The sequence below is a fragment of the Hemitrygon akajei genome, unplaced genomic scaffold (assembly GCF_048418815.1).
Source record: "Hemitrygon akajei unplaced genomic scaffold, sHemAka1.3 Scf000167, whole genome shotgun sequence".
Classification (NCBI taxonomy): Eukaryota; Metazoa; Chordata; class Chondrichthyes; order Myliobatiformes; family Dasyatidae; genus Hemitrygon; species Hemitrygon akajei.
The window spans coordinates 759,708-772,775 of NW_027332053.1; the positions used below are offsets into that span (position 1 = coordinate 759,708).

At 44.8% G+C, this 13,068-nt stretch overlaps 1 protein-coding gene across 4 annotated transcripts in view; it reads right to left on the reverse strand.

Annotated features, from left to right (window-relative positions):
• LOC140724140 (uncharacterized) overlaps positions 1-13,068 on the reverse strand; it is a 60,109-nt gene that overhangs the window by 11,278 nt on the left and 35,763 nt on the right. For 2 of the 4 annotated variants that reach the window (XR_012098044.1, XR_012098043.1), the window contains exon 1: positions 8,705-8,893. The exons of 1 other annotated variant lie outside the window; for it this stretch is intronic. The gene's annotated coding sequence lies outside the window, so the exon portion shown is untranslated. Of the gene's footprint in view, positions 1-8,704; positions 8,898-13,068 lie in introns of those variants that run through there. One more of the 4 variants, XM_073038615.1, reaches the window with a different exon arrangement.

Consider the following 13,068-nt stretch of genomic DNA (forward strand, 5'->3'; position numbering starts at 1 on the left):
ATTGAGAGCATCCTAACTGGCTGCATCACTGCCTGGTATGGGAACCGTACTTTTCTGAATTGCAAGAACCTTTACTGTAGAGGGAAGAATGGATTAAATTAAATACCAGCAAATTCTGGAAGCAAACATCACACTGTCTGTATAGTGGGAAGTGAGAATTCCCAGTTGCTTGTGTTCGAAGGTGTGTTAAAAGTTAGCGAGGAGTTAAGAGCTGATGAGGTGAATATTATTATTGAAGGAAAAGGGAAAAGTGTAGTTCCTAAATTGAATGAAGAAAATTTAAAGTCTGGATTGATGTCAGAAGCAGCAACCAGGCTACAGAGACAAAGGCTTAGTGCCTGTGAATCAATTACAGGTTGAGTTGGAATGTAAAGGTGCCCCACACGCTATTGTTATTCAAGAGTGTGGTGTGAAAAAGCAGAATTCGAAATGCTGTTTGAGCAAAGAGGGATCGTTTGCAGATCTTAAATTGAGAACTAATAGCATGAAGGGTCCTGAAGAGAAAACCAGCAACTTGCTTAAAATTAAAGAATTGTGTGGAAATTCAGAAAATGGTCTAAGTTTGGAACACATTGTTGATAAAATAACTCCTTTGAAAGGAACCTATGAAAACCTATTCCACACTGGTGCACAAGCTCACCACGTGGGAGTTAACTGGAAAAGGGGCGAGGGTTGATGGGATGCCATTTTAAATAGCAGGATCCGGTTTTAAGGGATTTCGTCAAAGCATGTGAATAATAAAGACAACCCCCATGGAAGATTGACTGTTAAGTTTGAAAAGTACAATAAAGATGAGTATTTGCATGAACTTTTGTAGTATACACGTAAGATAAGATCACAACTCTGTAGTTTTTGTTTGCTGGAGAAAAGGAAAATAAAAATAGGTAGTTATTAAATTGGAGTCTGATGCTACAAGACTTTAGTAAGGTACAAGATGTTAAGATATTAAAGGAAGTGACAATGTAATCGTTAACTGTTTAGATGCTGAATTGAATGTATGACTGTATTACTGTATTGTGTTAGATTCTGAAATCCTGTAAGACTCTATTTTAATTCATTTTTACCGATGGTAAAAAAGCTTTGAAGGAAGGGGGTTTTACGAATGTGCCACAACTCTGGTTGGTACAAAGTACAAAGTACAAAATACAAAAAGTAGCCCCCTCCTTTTTGAGAATCGCAAGATCGCTATTAATTCGGGTCTGAGACCCAGGAAATGAGAGAGAGACGTCCAGAATACACAAGGCTTGGAATGTGTCCTGGCCTCAGCAAGACAGAATCACTGATAATGGCCATTGTCAATTGGAAACAGAATTGTGTATTGAGTACTGTACTATTCATTGAAGCCCTCAGGGGAGGACCAGAGTGGGCTGGTTGAGGGATTGCATCATCTCAACCTGACTGACATCTGAGACCCCGTGAGTAAGGATAAAAGAGGATCTGGGGAACAACCCCTTTAGACACACCAGGAGAAACGTATGAGACCAGTGGGGACTTGTGTGTGTGTCCATCCTTGCCTGGAACATAGTGGCATAGTGGAACAAGCCAATGGTACTTTGAAAGATAAATTGGCAAAACTTACACAAGAAACTAGTACTACTTGTTGGTGTAACCAGAATGAGAGTGCACCCTATCAAGTGGGAAATAGTAACTGTACCGAGAATCAAACATGATACCCTTGAACCACTAAATGGAACTTATTGGGTTTGTGGAAACGGGGCCTACCCCTGGCTGCCGGGAGAAAGAACAGGGCAGCGGCATGGAACCACACCCCACCAGACGGGTTCTTGAGGGGGGACGAGGGTTGGAGTGGTTGTTGCTACTTGGCCGACCTTGTGCCACACTTGAGGATCCTGGCTCAGCCTCAGGATCACCCCATCGGAATAGGCAACGAAGGGGTATAACGGAATCTGAGAGATTTCGGATGATTGCCTCTCCCTCCTATGGGGTAGCCAGAAATTCCAGGGAAATAATTAATTTAGCAGCCGCTGTAGAAGAATTGGCCAATAATACAGCCGGAGCAGTGATTGATTGATTGATTGACACTCAAGCACAGGTAACTGAGATGATTGCAATTGCAATTCACCAAAATGACAGAATCAGATGGCCCAAGTCTTTATATTAGCAGAAAAATTAGGGACCTGTGCTATCATAGGTAAGGAATGCTGTACTTATACCCCGATGAATCTTCCAATATTACTGACTTGTCTAAACACATAACCCAAGAGATTCAGAAAATTCAAGATGTTGGCAGTAAGCTGCACAATTTTGGACCAGTAAGGCAGGGGAGGGTGGCCCTGGCCCTTCAATATATCCGGGGACTTCTGGAGGTTGTTTTTGCATTTTGGAAGTCTGATTGTATTAATTTTGTTTATTGTCTGTATCCTACATTATTGGCCATGTTTTCTATCATGTTGGAGAAGCAACAATCTGTTTTGAAAGGTTATAGTGCAATAATAAAAAGGAGGAATGATAAAGTTTTAAGGGTATTGGGGGATGTAAGAAATGATTCTTGGACTCTTGTAAATAACGGGTTAAAATTAAGTGCGAACTTATGTGTGCTCTGTTCTGGATAGTGTGCAAATTTCTGTTTTGTCCTTCACTGAAGAATCTGCTTGCAGCTTGTTTAGATTAACGACTCACAGATGTCTCTTGGGAACATTATGTGGAGTTGAGTTCTCATGAGACACGAAATGAACTGAGTTCCCTCCTTTCTCTAACGAAGGAGAATAACTGTTAAGGATTGGACAGAACATTCATTTCTAATTAAAACCCTGATTTAGTGGACTCTCTAATCTAAGAAATTACCGTAGATGTCGGATTATAAGCCGCTACTTTTTTCCCATGCTTTGAACAGCATTGAACATAGCGGCTTATAATAAGGTGCGGCTAATAGAAGGTTTTTTCCCATGCCGCCAAAACATTTTGCCTCGTAACAGTAGACCAATAAAATTGATGAGTAGTTCACAGAGGTCCAATGAAATTGTAAGATAAATCAAGCGCACTTCACAAATTATTGTAAATCAGCCATTTGTACTCACCCTCATCAACATGGAAAACACTCGAAGAAAAGCATATGATGCAGCTTTTAAGTTAAAGGCAATCAATCTGGCGGTTGAACAAGGAAATCGAGCTGCTGCGCGTAATCTTGGCATACATGAATCGATGGTGAGACGGTGGAGACGCCAGCGCGAAGAACTGAATCAATGCAAAAAGACGACAAAAGCTTTCAGAGGTAATCACAGCAGATGGCCCGAACTTGAAAACTTTCTTGAAGACTGGGTTAACACACAGAGAGCAGGCGGCCGCGGTGTTTCCACCTTGCAGATCAGACTGAAGGCTAAAGCAATCGCCACCAAAATGAAAATCGAAGATTTTAGAGGTGGGCCATCGTGGTGTTTTAGATTTATGAGACGAAAAGGCCTGTCCATCAGGGTACGCACGACTCTCTGTCAGCAGCTCCCTCCCGACCATGAGGAAAAACTTGCTAACTTCCGCACATTCACTCAAACAAAGATAGCGGAGAATTCCATCGGGCCAGATGAAATCATAAATAAGGATGAAGTACCTTTGACGTTTGACCTGCCTCTCACTCGGACTGTTAATAAAAAAGGTGACTCGTCCATCATACTGAAAACAAGTGGCCATGAGAGAACGCATTTTACTTGTGTTCTGAGCTGCACAGCATCCGGACTAAAGCTTCCACCGATGGTGATTTTTAAGCGGCTGACAATGCCAAAGGAAAAATTCCCAAAAGAAATCTTGGTGAAAGTCAATAAGAAAGGTTGGATGATGGAGAGTCTAATGAAGGATTGGCTCAGAGAGTGCTACGCCAAGCGACCGGGGGGATTTTTTCACATAAAAAAAGCGTTGCTCGTTATGGACAGCATGAGGGCTCATATAACAGATTCATAAAAAGCTGCCATCAAGAGTACAAACTCAATTCCAGCTGTGATTCCTGGGGGCACCACGAAGTATTTGCAGCCACTGGACATCAGCGTGAACCGGGCATTTAAAGTGGCACTACGCATTGAGTGGGAGACTTGGATGACGAGCGGCGAGAAATCCTTTACCAAAACAGGCCACATGCGAAGAGCATCTTTAACTCAAGTCTGCCAGTGGATCCTAAATGCTTGGAGCCATGCCACAACATCCACCATCACCAACGGGTTTCGAAAGGCTGGACTGCTGCGTGATGAAGAGGATCGCGTGCGCTCAAGTGAGAGCGACAACGAAGAGATTGAAGTGAGTGATGAGATCCTGAGGTTGTTCAATTCGGACACTGAAGAAGAGGACTTTGATGGTTTTAGTGCGCAGGAGGAAGATGAAGAAGGCGATCAATAACTTTTCCTGGTAGGCTGCAGAATATATATATTTTTTAACCAGTCGTTAGGAGATGTTGGAATGTTGTTCATGCACTGTTCAGTAAAAAAGTATACCCAACGTAATTTGTGTGTTACCGATAGGTATGTATTTTAAAAGTAGCCGTGTTACAGGCACGGTTCGAAAAAAAGCATTTGCAATATGTATTTGTTTATGTTACCATACGGATTTAATTAAAAGTTTAAAAAATCCTCACGTGTGTTAGGATTTAATTTGGGACTGCCGCTTCAGGTCAGGAATGGCTCACGTGATATTAGACAGCAGTACGAGGGAGGGAGCGAAACTGAGGATTCCGCTGCACCGAAACTGCTAGCGATTCAGTAAACAAAAAAACAGTAAAACTCGTGTGTGAATGGTATCGGGCCAATAAGGACACAAGTGTCCGATGTTACCAAATACCGGTAGGTATAACAAAGTTTAGCCTTACCAAATATGTGTAGCGAGGGTTTGGTTTGGGGGAAAAAGGAGTATAAATAAGAGCAGAATGTAAGGGGAAGGCAAAACACGTTCTGCAATAAAGCCACGCTGCACTGTAATCCGGTGTTGGTTGTCTCTCTTCCAAAACGAACACAGGGCAGAATTTGAAGCCCAACACGTGTAATATCTTTCTGTGTAAATATCTCATATTACAAGCGGCCGAAAATCCGGTGCGCCGAAAATCCGGTCCGCCGGAAATCCAGTGCGCCGAAAATCCGGTCCGCCGGAAATCCAGTGCGCCGAAAATCCGGTCCGCCGGAAATTCGGTGCGGCCTAAAATCCGGTGCGGCCTGTACAATTAAAAAATTGATTTTATTTCTAAAATTAGAGCCAGCGGCTTTTAATCAGGTGCGCTCTGTAGTCCGGAATCTACGGTAAGTTTTGTTCCGACAGACTTGCTGGTTGAACTAAAGTGCTCTTTGTTTCCTAGTTCTATAAACTGTAATGCTTCTGCATGTTACACAGAGGTTCGTCACGAGCCCCCAGAGGGAGAGGAATTCTGTCTCTCTGATGCTTGGCTCCGAGCTTCTCAGCGGCTGAGTTTGAACAAATAAACTGGTCATAAGGATAAAGTAAAGAACTGCTTGTGGTGTGGTTATTGGTCCGGCGAATTTAAGTTACACCATTAAAAAGTATCTCATCCGGATACATCACACCTTTGTGTGGCTACTCTCTTCTTTTGACTTCAAGAAATAGCAGAGAACTGTGGACTTCGCTGAGCACATCATGGAAGCAAGCCTCCCCTCCATGGACTCGCTCTATACTTCCTGCTGCCTCAGTAAATCAGGCAACATAATTAAAGATTCCCAGAACTCCAGACCAGACATTCTCAATTCTCAACCACCCATCGGGTCGAAGATAAATGAAAACATAAAAACAGAAAACTTACCACCAGGCCTAGGGACATTTTCCATTCTGCTGTTATAAGCAAACTGAATGTTCCTCAGCATTATAAGATGGACTCTTGACTTCACAATGTAACTCGATGTGACCTTGCACCATATGTCTACCTGCAGTGGATTTTCTCTGTGACCATAATGCTTTGTTACACTCTGTTAAAGTTTTACCATCATCTACTGTTGTAATGTGTTGATCTGAGAGGATGGTATGCAAGACAAGATTTTCACTGAAGCTCGGTACATGACAATAACCAACGATTCCCCACTTTAACTGTGTGGGAATATTAGACAGACTGAGCTTCTCCTCTGGAACTTCTGGAGGGAGATTTCACTGAGGTGTACAAATGTTTGAGAAGCCCGGAAAAACAGAAAAGGCTTCCCTCTTGCATTAATCGGGTTATATACCTCGAAACACTGGCTGCAATTCGGCAATTTGTAACAGTGGAATGGAGACGATAGAAAAAAATGCCCACCCACAATGAGAGGACGTGACAGATTTGGATCTCACTCCCTTGTCTGAACTGAAGAAAGATTAAACTGCACAACCACGAGAAACAAACCCACAGACGTAAGGAACCACACACGTGATGTCAGACCCCGGTGTAGCAAACCCATGTATGACATCAGGCATGTGGAGGGGGGAGGGAAGGGGAGGGGAGAGGATTTTTGGTTCCATGGCTCTCTTCCAGGGAAGGTGAGACCTGTATAGAAGGGACCACAACAAGACTGAAAATCTTATATGTAATTAGTTTTGCTACAACAAGTGTATGGGACATTGGAAAAAAAGTTGAATTTCCCCATGGGGATGAATAAAGTATCTATCTATCTTTGGAAACTGAAGATCTGAAGGCAGATCAGTCACCTACACCAAATGGTTTACACACACAGTTCTGAAAGAGGTGGCCGGAGAGATTGTGGAGGCATTACTAATGATCCTTCAAGAATCACTAAATTTAGGAATGGTTCTGGAAGACTGGAAAATTGCAAAAGTCACTCCACTCTTCAGGAAGGGAGAGAGGCAGAAGAAAGGAAACTATAGGCCACTTGGTCTGACAGTGGTTTGAAAGATGTTGGAGTCGATTGTTAAGGATGTGAGTTCGGGCTACTTGGAGGCACACAAGTATCTGGGAGTACAGTTAGACGAGAAGCTAGACTGGACTGCCAACACAGATGCCTTGTGCAGGAAGGCACAGAGTCGACTGTACTTCCTTAGAAGGTTGGCGTCATTCAATGTCTGTAGTGAGATGCTGAAGATGTTCTATAGGTCAGTTGTGGAGAGCGCCCTCTTCTTTGTGGTGGCGTGTTGGGGAGGAAGCATTAAGAAGAGGGACGCCTCACGTCTTAATAAGCTGGTAAGGAAGGCGGGCTCTGTCGTGGGCAAAGTACTGGAGAGTTTAACATCGGTAGCTGAGCGAAGGGCGCTGAGTAGGCTACGGTCAATTATGGAAAACCCTGAACATCCTCTACATAGCACCATCCAGAGACAGAGAAGCAGTTTCAGTGACAGGTTACTATCGATGCAATGCTCCTCAGACAGGATGAAGAGGTCAATACTCCCCAATGCCATTAGGCTTTACAATTCAACCGCCAGGACTTAAGAAATTTTTAAAAGCTATTATTAATGCTTTTTGAGATAGTGATTTAGATGCATATCATATTTTTTACTGAGTTAAGTATTGTATGTAATTAGTTTTGCTACAACAAGTGTATGGGACATTGGAAAAAAGTTGATTTTCCCCATGGGGATGAATAAAGTATCTATCTATCTATCTAAAATAGGCTGGACTTTGCATTGTTTCCTCAAGGGAAAATCTTGCCTGATGAATGTGGTGGAAAGCTTTGAGAAATAATAAGCAGGGTGGACAAAGGAGAATTGGTTGATGTTGTGTACTTGGATTTTCAGACCTTTGACAAGGTGCCACACACGAGGCTCCTTAACGAGCTCTGAGCCTGGTTGGGCGGCGATGAGGAAGGAGCTGATCTCGGGTTTGTGTAAATCGAAGGGCGGTTGCAGTGGGAAAGGGCCGGGACCCAGCCAGACGGCTGCACTGTCAGGGCCGGGTCCGAGCCAGACGGCTGCACTGTCAGGGCCGGGTCCGAGCCAGACGGCTGCACTGTCAGGGCCGGGACCGAGCCAGACGGCTGCACCGTCAGGGCCGGGAATGTAGGATCAGTTAGTTCTGGTTCCCCAAGCTGTGAGAGTGGATGTCGGTGATGAGGATCTGTCTACATGTACGGGTGTGGGGTAAATGGTGGGAATGTTGTGGGGCTACCGACGGGGTAAAGGGAGGTTGGGGATGTGGGTTATCGGACACAGTGTGACCCGGGAGGATGGGTCCTAGGGCAGATTTAGTTGTAAGCAAAGGAGGATCTGGTCCATTTCATCAGACAGCTTTTACAAAGCAACAAATCTTTCTTTATATTAATCAGTCTAATCTTGCTGCTAACATTGTGTTTGTCACAGAGCCTAGAGTCTGGGAACAGCTCGACGGTAGGAAGCAGATGGTGATGATGGGAGGTTGTTTATTGGAGTCAAGACCCGTGTCTCCTGGAGCTCCCCAGGGTAACACCCATTGCTACTTGTCATCTACATTATGTCAATAATCTGGTTGAGAATGTACAGGATATGGGTAGTGAGTTTGCAGCAAGTAATTGCAAACAATTACTTCTTTTTGCAAGATAGTAAATATAAACACCCCTCTTTCCCTCTCCACACTCAGAACTGACCAAAAGCTACTTCAGAAGATGCAAGCTCTTCAAATGAGCAAACACTGAGGGAATGTGAGTGACTTTAAAGAGCTGGGATACTGACAGTACATTACAGACCTGATTGCAACTGGGTCTGACAGACTTAACTGATACATTCATTCTCACCTCAACTATTCCCTACTTTATTTTGTACAGTATGTAATGTCTAAAGGACCAGTGTTTGAGTAAATGAGACTCACCAAACTTGCTCCTGACTGAATCAATGGAAACCCTGAGTCCCAGAACCACTGAAACCCAGAAACACTGGGTTTCTCTCCAGTCGGTGCTCTCAGTCCTCGGGCTGGTTCACATGTTGCTGTTCCCTCGTCTTCAGTCGCGGTTTGCTTCCAGTTGTGGGTTTTTATTCAGATAAATCTCTCACCACAGGTCCAACTTTAACAAGAGAGATAAGGAACCATGTTAACAATACAAAGCAGAACAAAATATTCCTGCTCACTGAAATCTAAACAGTGAAGACAAATATAACGATCTCAGTGAACAAATCTGTAATTGTCCTCGCACGTCACAAAACCTGATATGGGATAGGAAGGAGTCATCGTTCAGTCATGGTCAGATATAAGATGCAGGAACAGAATTAGGTGATTCGATCCATCAAGTCTGCTCCACCACTCAACCATGGCTGAGATTTATTCCAACACCATATTCCTGCCTTCCTCCTGTAACCCTGAAGCTACTTAGCAATCATGAGTGTATTAATCTCGGCCATAAATATACTCAAATGGCAGCCTCAACCAACCTCTGTGGCAACAAATTCCACAGATCAGACATCTTTTGGCTGAAGAAATTTTTTCTCGTTTCAGCTTTAAAGGGAAGCATCTTTATTCTGAGACTGTGCTGTCAGATCACAGACTCTCCATCTAATGGAAACATCCTCTCCATGTCCACTGTATCCAGGCTTTTCAGCATTCGGTAGGTTTACTTAACCACCCCCTCCCCTTTCACCCCCGTCTGAACTCCATTGAGCACAGCCCCATAACCATCAAATGCTCCTCATACATAAAGCCGATCATTCCTGAGATTATTCACGTGAACCTTGTTACTAATCCCTCCACCACCCCCACCGTCCCTCTGAACTCCATTGAGCACAACCCCAGAACCATCAAATGCTCCTCATACATAAAGCCGATCATCCCTGAGATTATTCATGTGAACCTTGTTACTAATCCCTCCACCACCCCCACCGTCCCTCTGAACTCCATTGAGCACAGCCCCATAACCATCAAATGCTCCTCATACAGAAAGCCGATCATTCCTGAGATTATTCACGTGAACCTTGTTACTAATCCCTCCACCACCCCCACCGTCCCTCTGAACTCCATTGAGCACAGGTCCATAACCATCAAATGCTCCTCATACATAAAGCCGATCATTCCTGAGATTATTCACGTGAACCTTGTTACTAATCCCTCCACCACCCCCACCGTCCCTCTGAACTCCATTGAGCACAGGTCCATAACCATCAAATGCTCCTCATACATAAAGCCGATCATTCCTGAGATTATTCACGTGAACCTTGTTACTAATCCCTCCACCACCCCCACCGTCCCTCTGAACTCCATTGAGCACAGCCCCAGAACCATCAAATGCTCCTCATACATAAAGCCGATCATTCCTGAGATTATTCACGTGAACCTTGTTACTAATCCCTCCACCACCCCCACCGTCCCTCTGAACTCCATTGAGCACAACCCCAGAACCATCAAATGCTCCTCATACATAAAGCCGATCATTCCTGAGATTATTCATGTGAACCTTGTTACTAATCCCTCCACCACCCCCACCGTCCCTCTGAACTCCATTGAGCACAACCCCAGAACCATCAAATGCTCCTCATACATAAAGCCGATCATTCCTGAGATTATTCACGTGAACCTTGTTACTAATCCCTCCACCACCCCCACCGTCCCTCTGAACTCCATTGAGCACAACCCCATAACCATCAAATGCTCCTCATACATAAAGCCGATGATTCCTGAGATTATTCACGTGAACCTTGTTACTAATCCCTCCACCACCCCCACCGTCCCTCTGAACTCCATTGAGCACAACCCCATAACCATCAAATGCTCCTCATACATAAAGCCGATCATTCCTGAGATTATTCACGTGAACCTTGTTACTAATCCCTCCACCACCCCCACCGTCCCTCTGAACTCCATTGAGCACAACCCCAGAACCATCAAATGCTCCTCATACATAAAGCCGATCATTCCTGAGATTATTCACGTGAACCTTGTTACTAATCCCTCCACCACCCCCACCGTCCCTCTGAACTCCATTGAGCACAGCCCCATAACCATCAAATGCTCCTCATACATAAAGCCGATCATTCCTGAGATTATTCACGTGAACCTTGTTACTAATCCCTCCACCACCCTCACCGTCCCTCTGAACTCCATTGAGCACAGTCCCATAACCATCAAATGCTCCTCATACATAAAGCCGATCATTCCTGAGATTATTCACGTGAACCTTGTTACTAATCCCTCCACCACCCCCACCGTCCCTCTGAACTCCATTGAGCACAGCCCCATAACCATCAAATGCTCCTCATACATAAAGCCGATCATTCCTGAGATTATTCACGTGAACCTTGTTACTAATCCCTCCACCACCCCCACCGTCCCTCTGATCTCCATTGAGCACAGCCCCATAACCATCAAATGCTCCTCATACATAAAGCCGATCATTCCTGAGATTATTCACGTGAACCTTGTTACTAATCCCTCCACCACCCCCACCGTCCCTCTGAACTCCATTGAGCACAGGTCCATAACCATCAAATGCTCCTCATACATAAAGCCGATCATTCCTGAGATTATTCACGTGAACCTTGTTACTAATCCCTCCACCACCCCCACCGTCCCTCTGAACTCCATTGAGCACAACCCCATAACCATCAAATGCTCCTCATACATAAAGCCGATCACTCCTGAGATTATTCACGTGAACCTTGTTACTAATCCCTCCACCACCCCCACCGTCCCTCTGAACTCCATTGAGCACAACCCCATAACCATCAAATGCTCCTCATACATAAAGCCGATGATTCCTGAGATTATTCACGTGAACCTTGTTACTAATCCCTCCACCACCCCCACCGTCCCTCTGAACTCCATTGAGCACAGCCCCATAACCATCAAATGCTCCTCATACATAAAGCCGATCATCCCTGAGATTATTCATGTGAACCTTGTTACTAATCCCTCCACCACCCCCACCGTCCCTCTGAACTCCATTGAGCACAACCCCATAACCATCAAATGCTCCTCATACATAAAGCCGATCATTCCTGAGATTATTCACGTGAACCTTGTTACTAATCCCTCCACCACCCCCACCGTCCCTCTGAACTCCATTGAGCACACCCCCATAACCATCAAATGCTCCTCATACATAAAGCCGATGATTCCTGAGATTATTCACGTGAACCTTGTTACTAATCCCTCCACCACCCCCACCGTCCCTCTGAACTCCATTGAGCACAACCCCATAACCATCAAATGCTCCTCATACATAAAGCCGATCATTCCTGAGATTATTCACGTGAACCTTGTTACTAATCCCTCCACCACCCCCACCGTCCCTCTGAACTCCATTGAGCACAGCCCCAGGACCATCAAATGCTCCTCAAACATAAAGCCGATCATTCCTGATATTATTCACGTGAACCTTGTTACTAATCCCTCCACCACCCCCACCGTCCATCTGAACTCCATTGAGCACAGCCCCAGAACCATCAAATGCTCCTCATACATAAAGCCGATCATTCCTGAGATTATTCATGTGAACCTTGTTACTAATCCCTCCACCACCCCCACCGTCCCTCTGAACTCCATTGAGCACAGGTCCATAACCATCAAATGCTCCTCATACATAAAGCCGATCATTCCTGAGATTATTCACGTGAACCTTGTTACTAATCCCTCCACCACCCCCACCGTCCCTCTGAACTCCATTGAGCACAGCCCCATAACCATCAAATGCTCCTCAAACATAAAGCCGATCATTCCTGAGATTATTCATGTGAACCTTGTTACTAATCCCTCCACCACCCCCACCGTCCCTCTGAACTCCATTGAGCACAACCCCAGAACCATCAAATGCTCCTCATACATAAAGCCGATCATTCCTGAGATTATTCACGTGAACCTTGTTACTAATCCCTCCACCACCCCCACCGTCCCTCTGAACTCCATTGAGCACAACCCCAGAACCATCAAATGCTCCTCATACATAAAGCCGATCATTCCTGAGATTATTCACGTGAACTTTGTTACTAATCCCTCCACCACCCCCACCGTCCCTCTGAACGCCATTGAGCACAGGTCCATAACCATCAAATGCTCCTCATACATAAAGCCGATCATTCCTGAGATTATTCACGTGAACCTTGTTACTAATCACTCCACCACCCCCACCGTCCCTCTGAACTCCATTGAGCACAACCCCATAACCATCAAATGCTCCTCATACATAAAGCCGATCATTCCTGAGATTATTCACGTGAACCTTGTTACTAATCCCTCCACCACCCCCACCG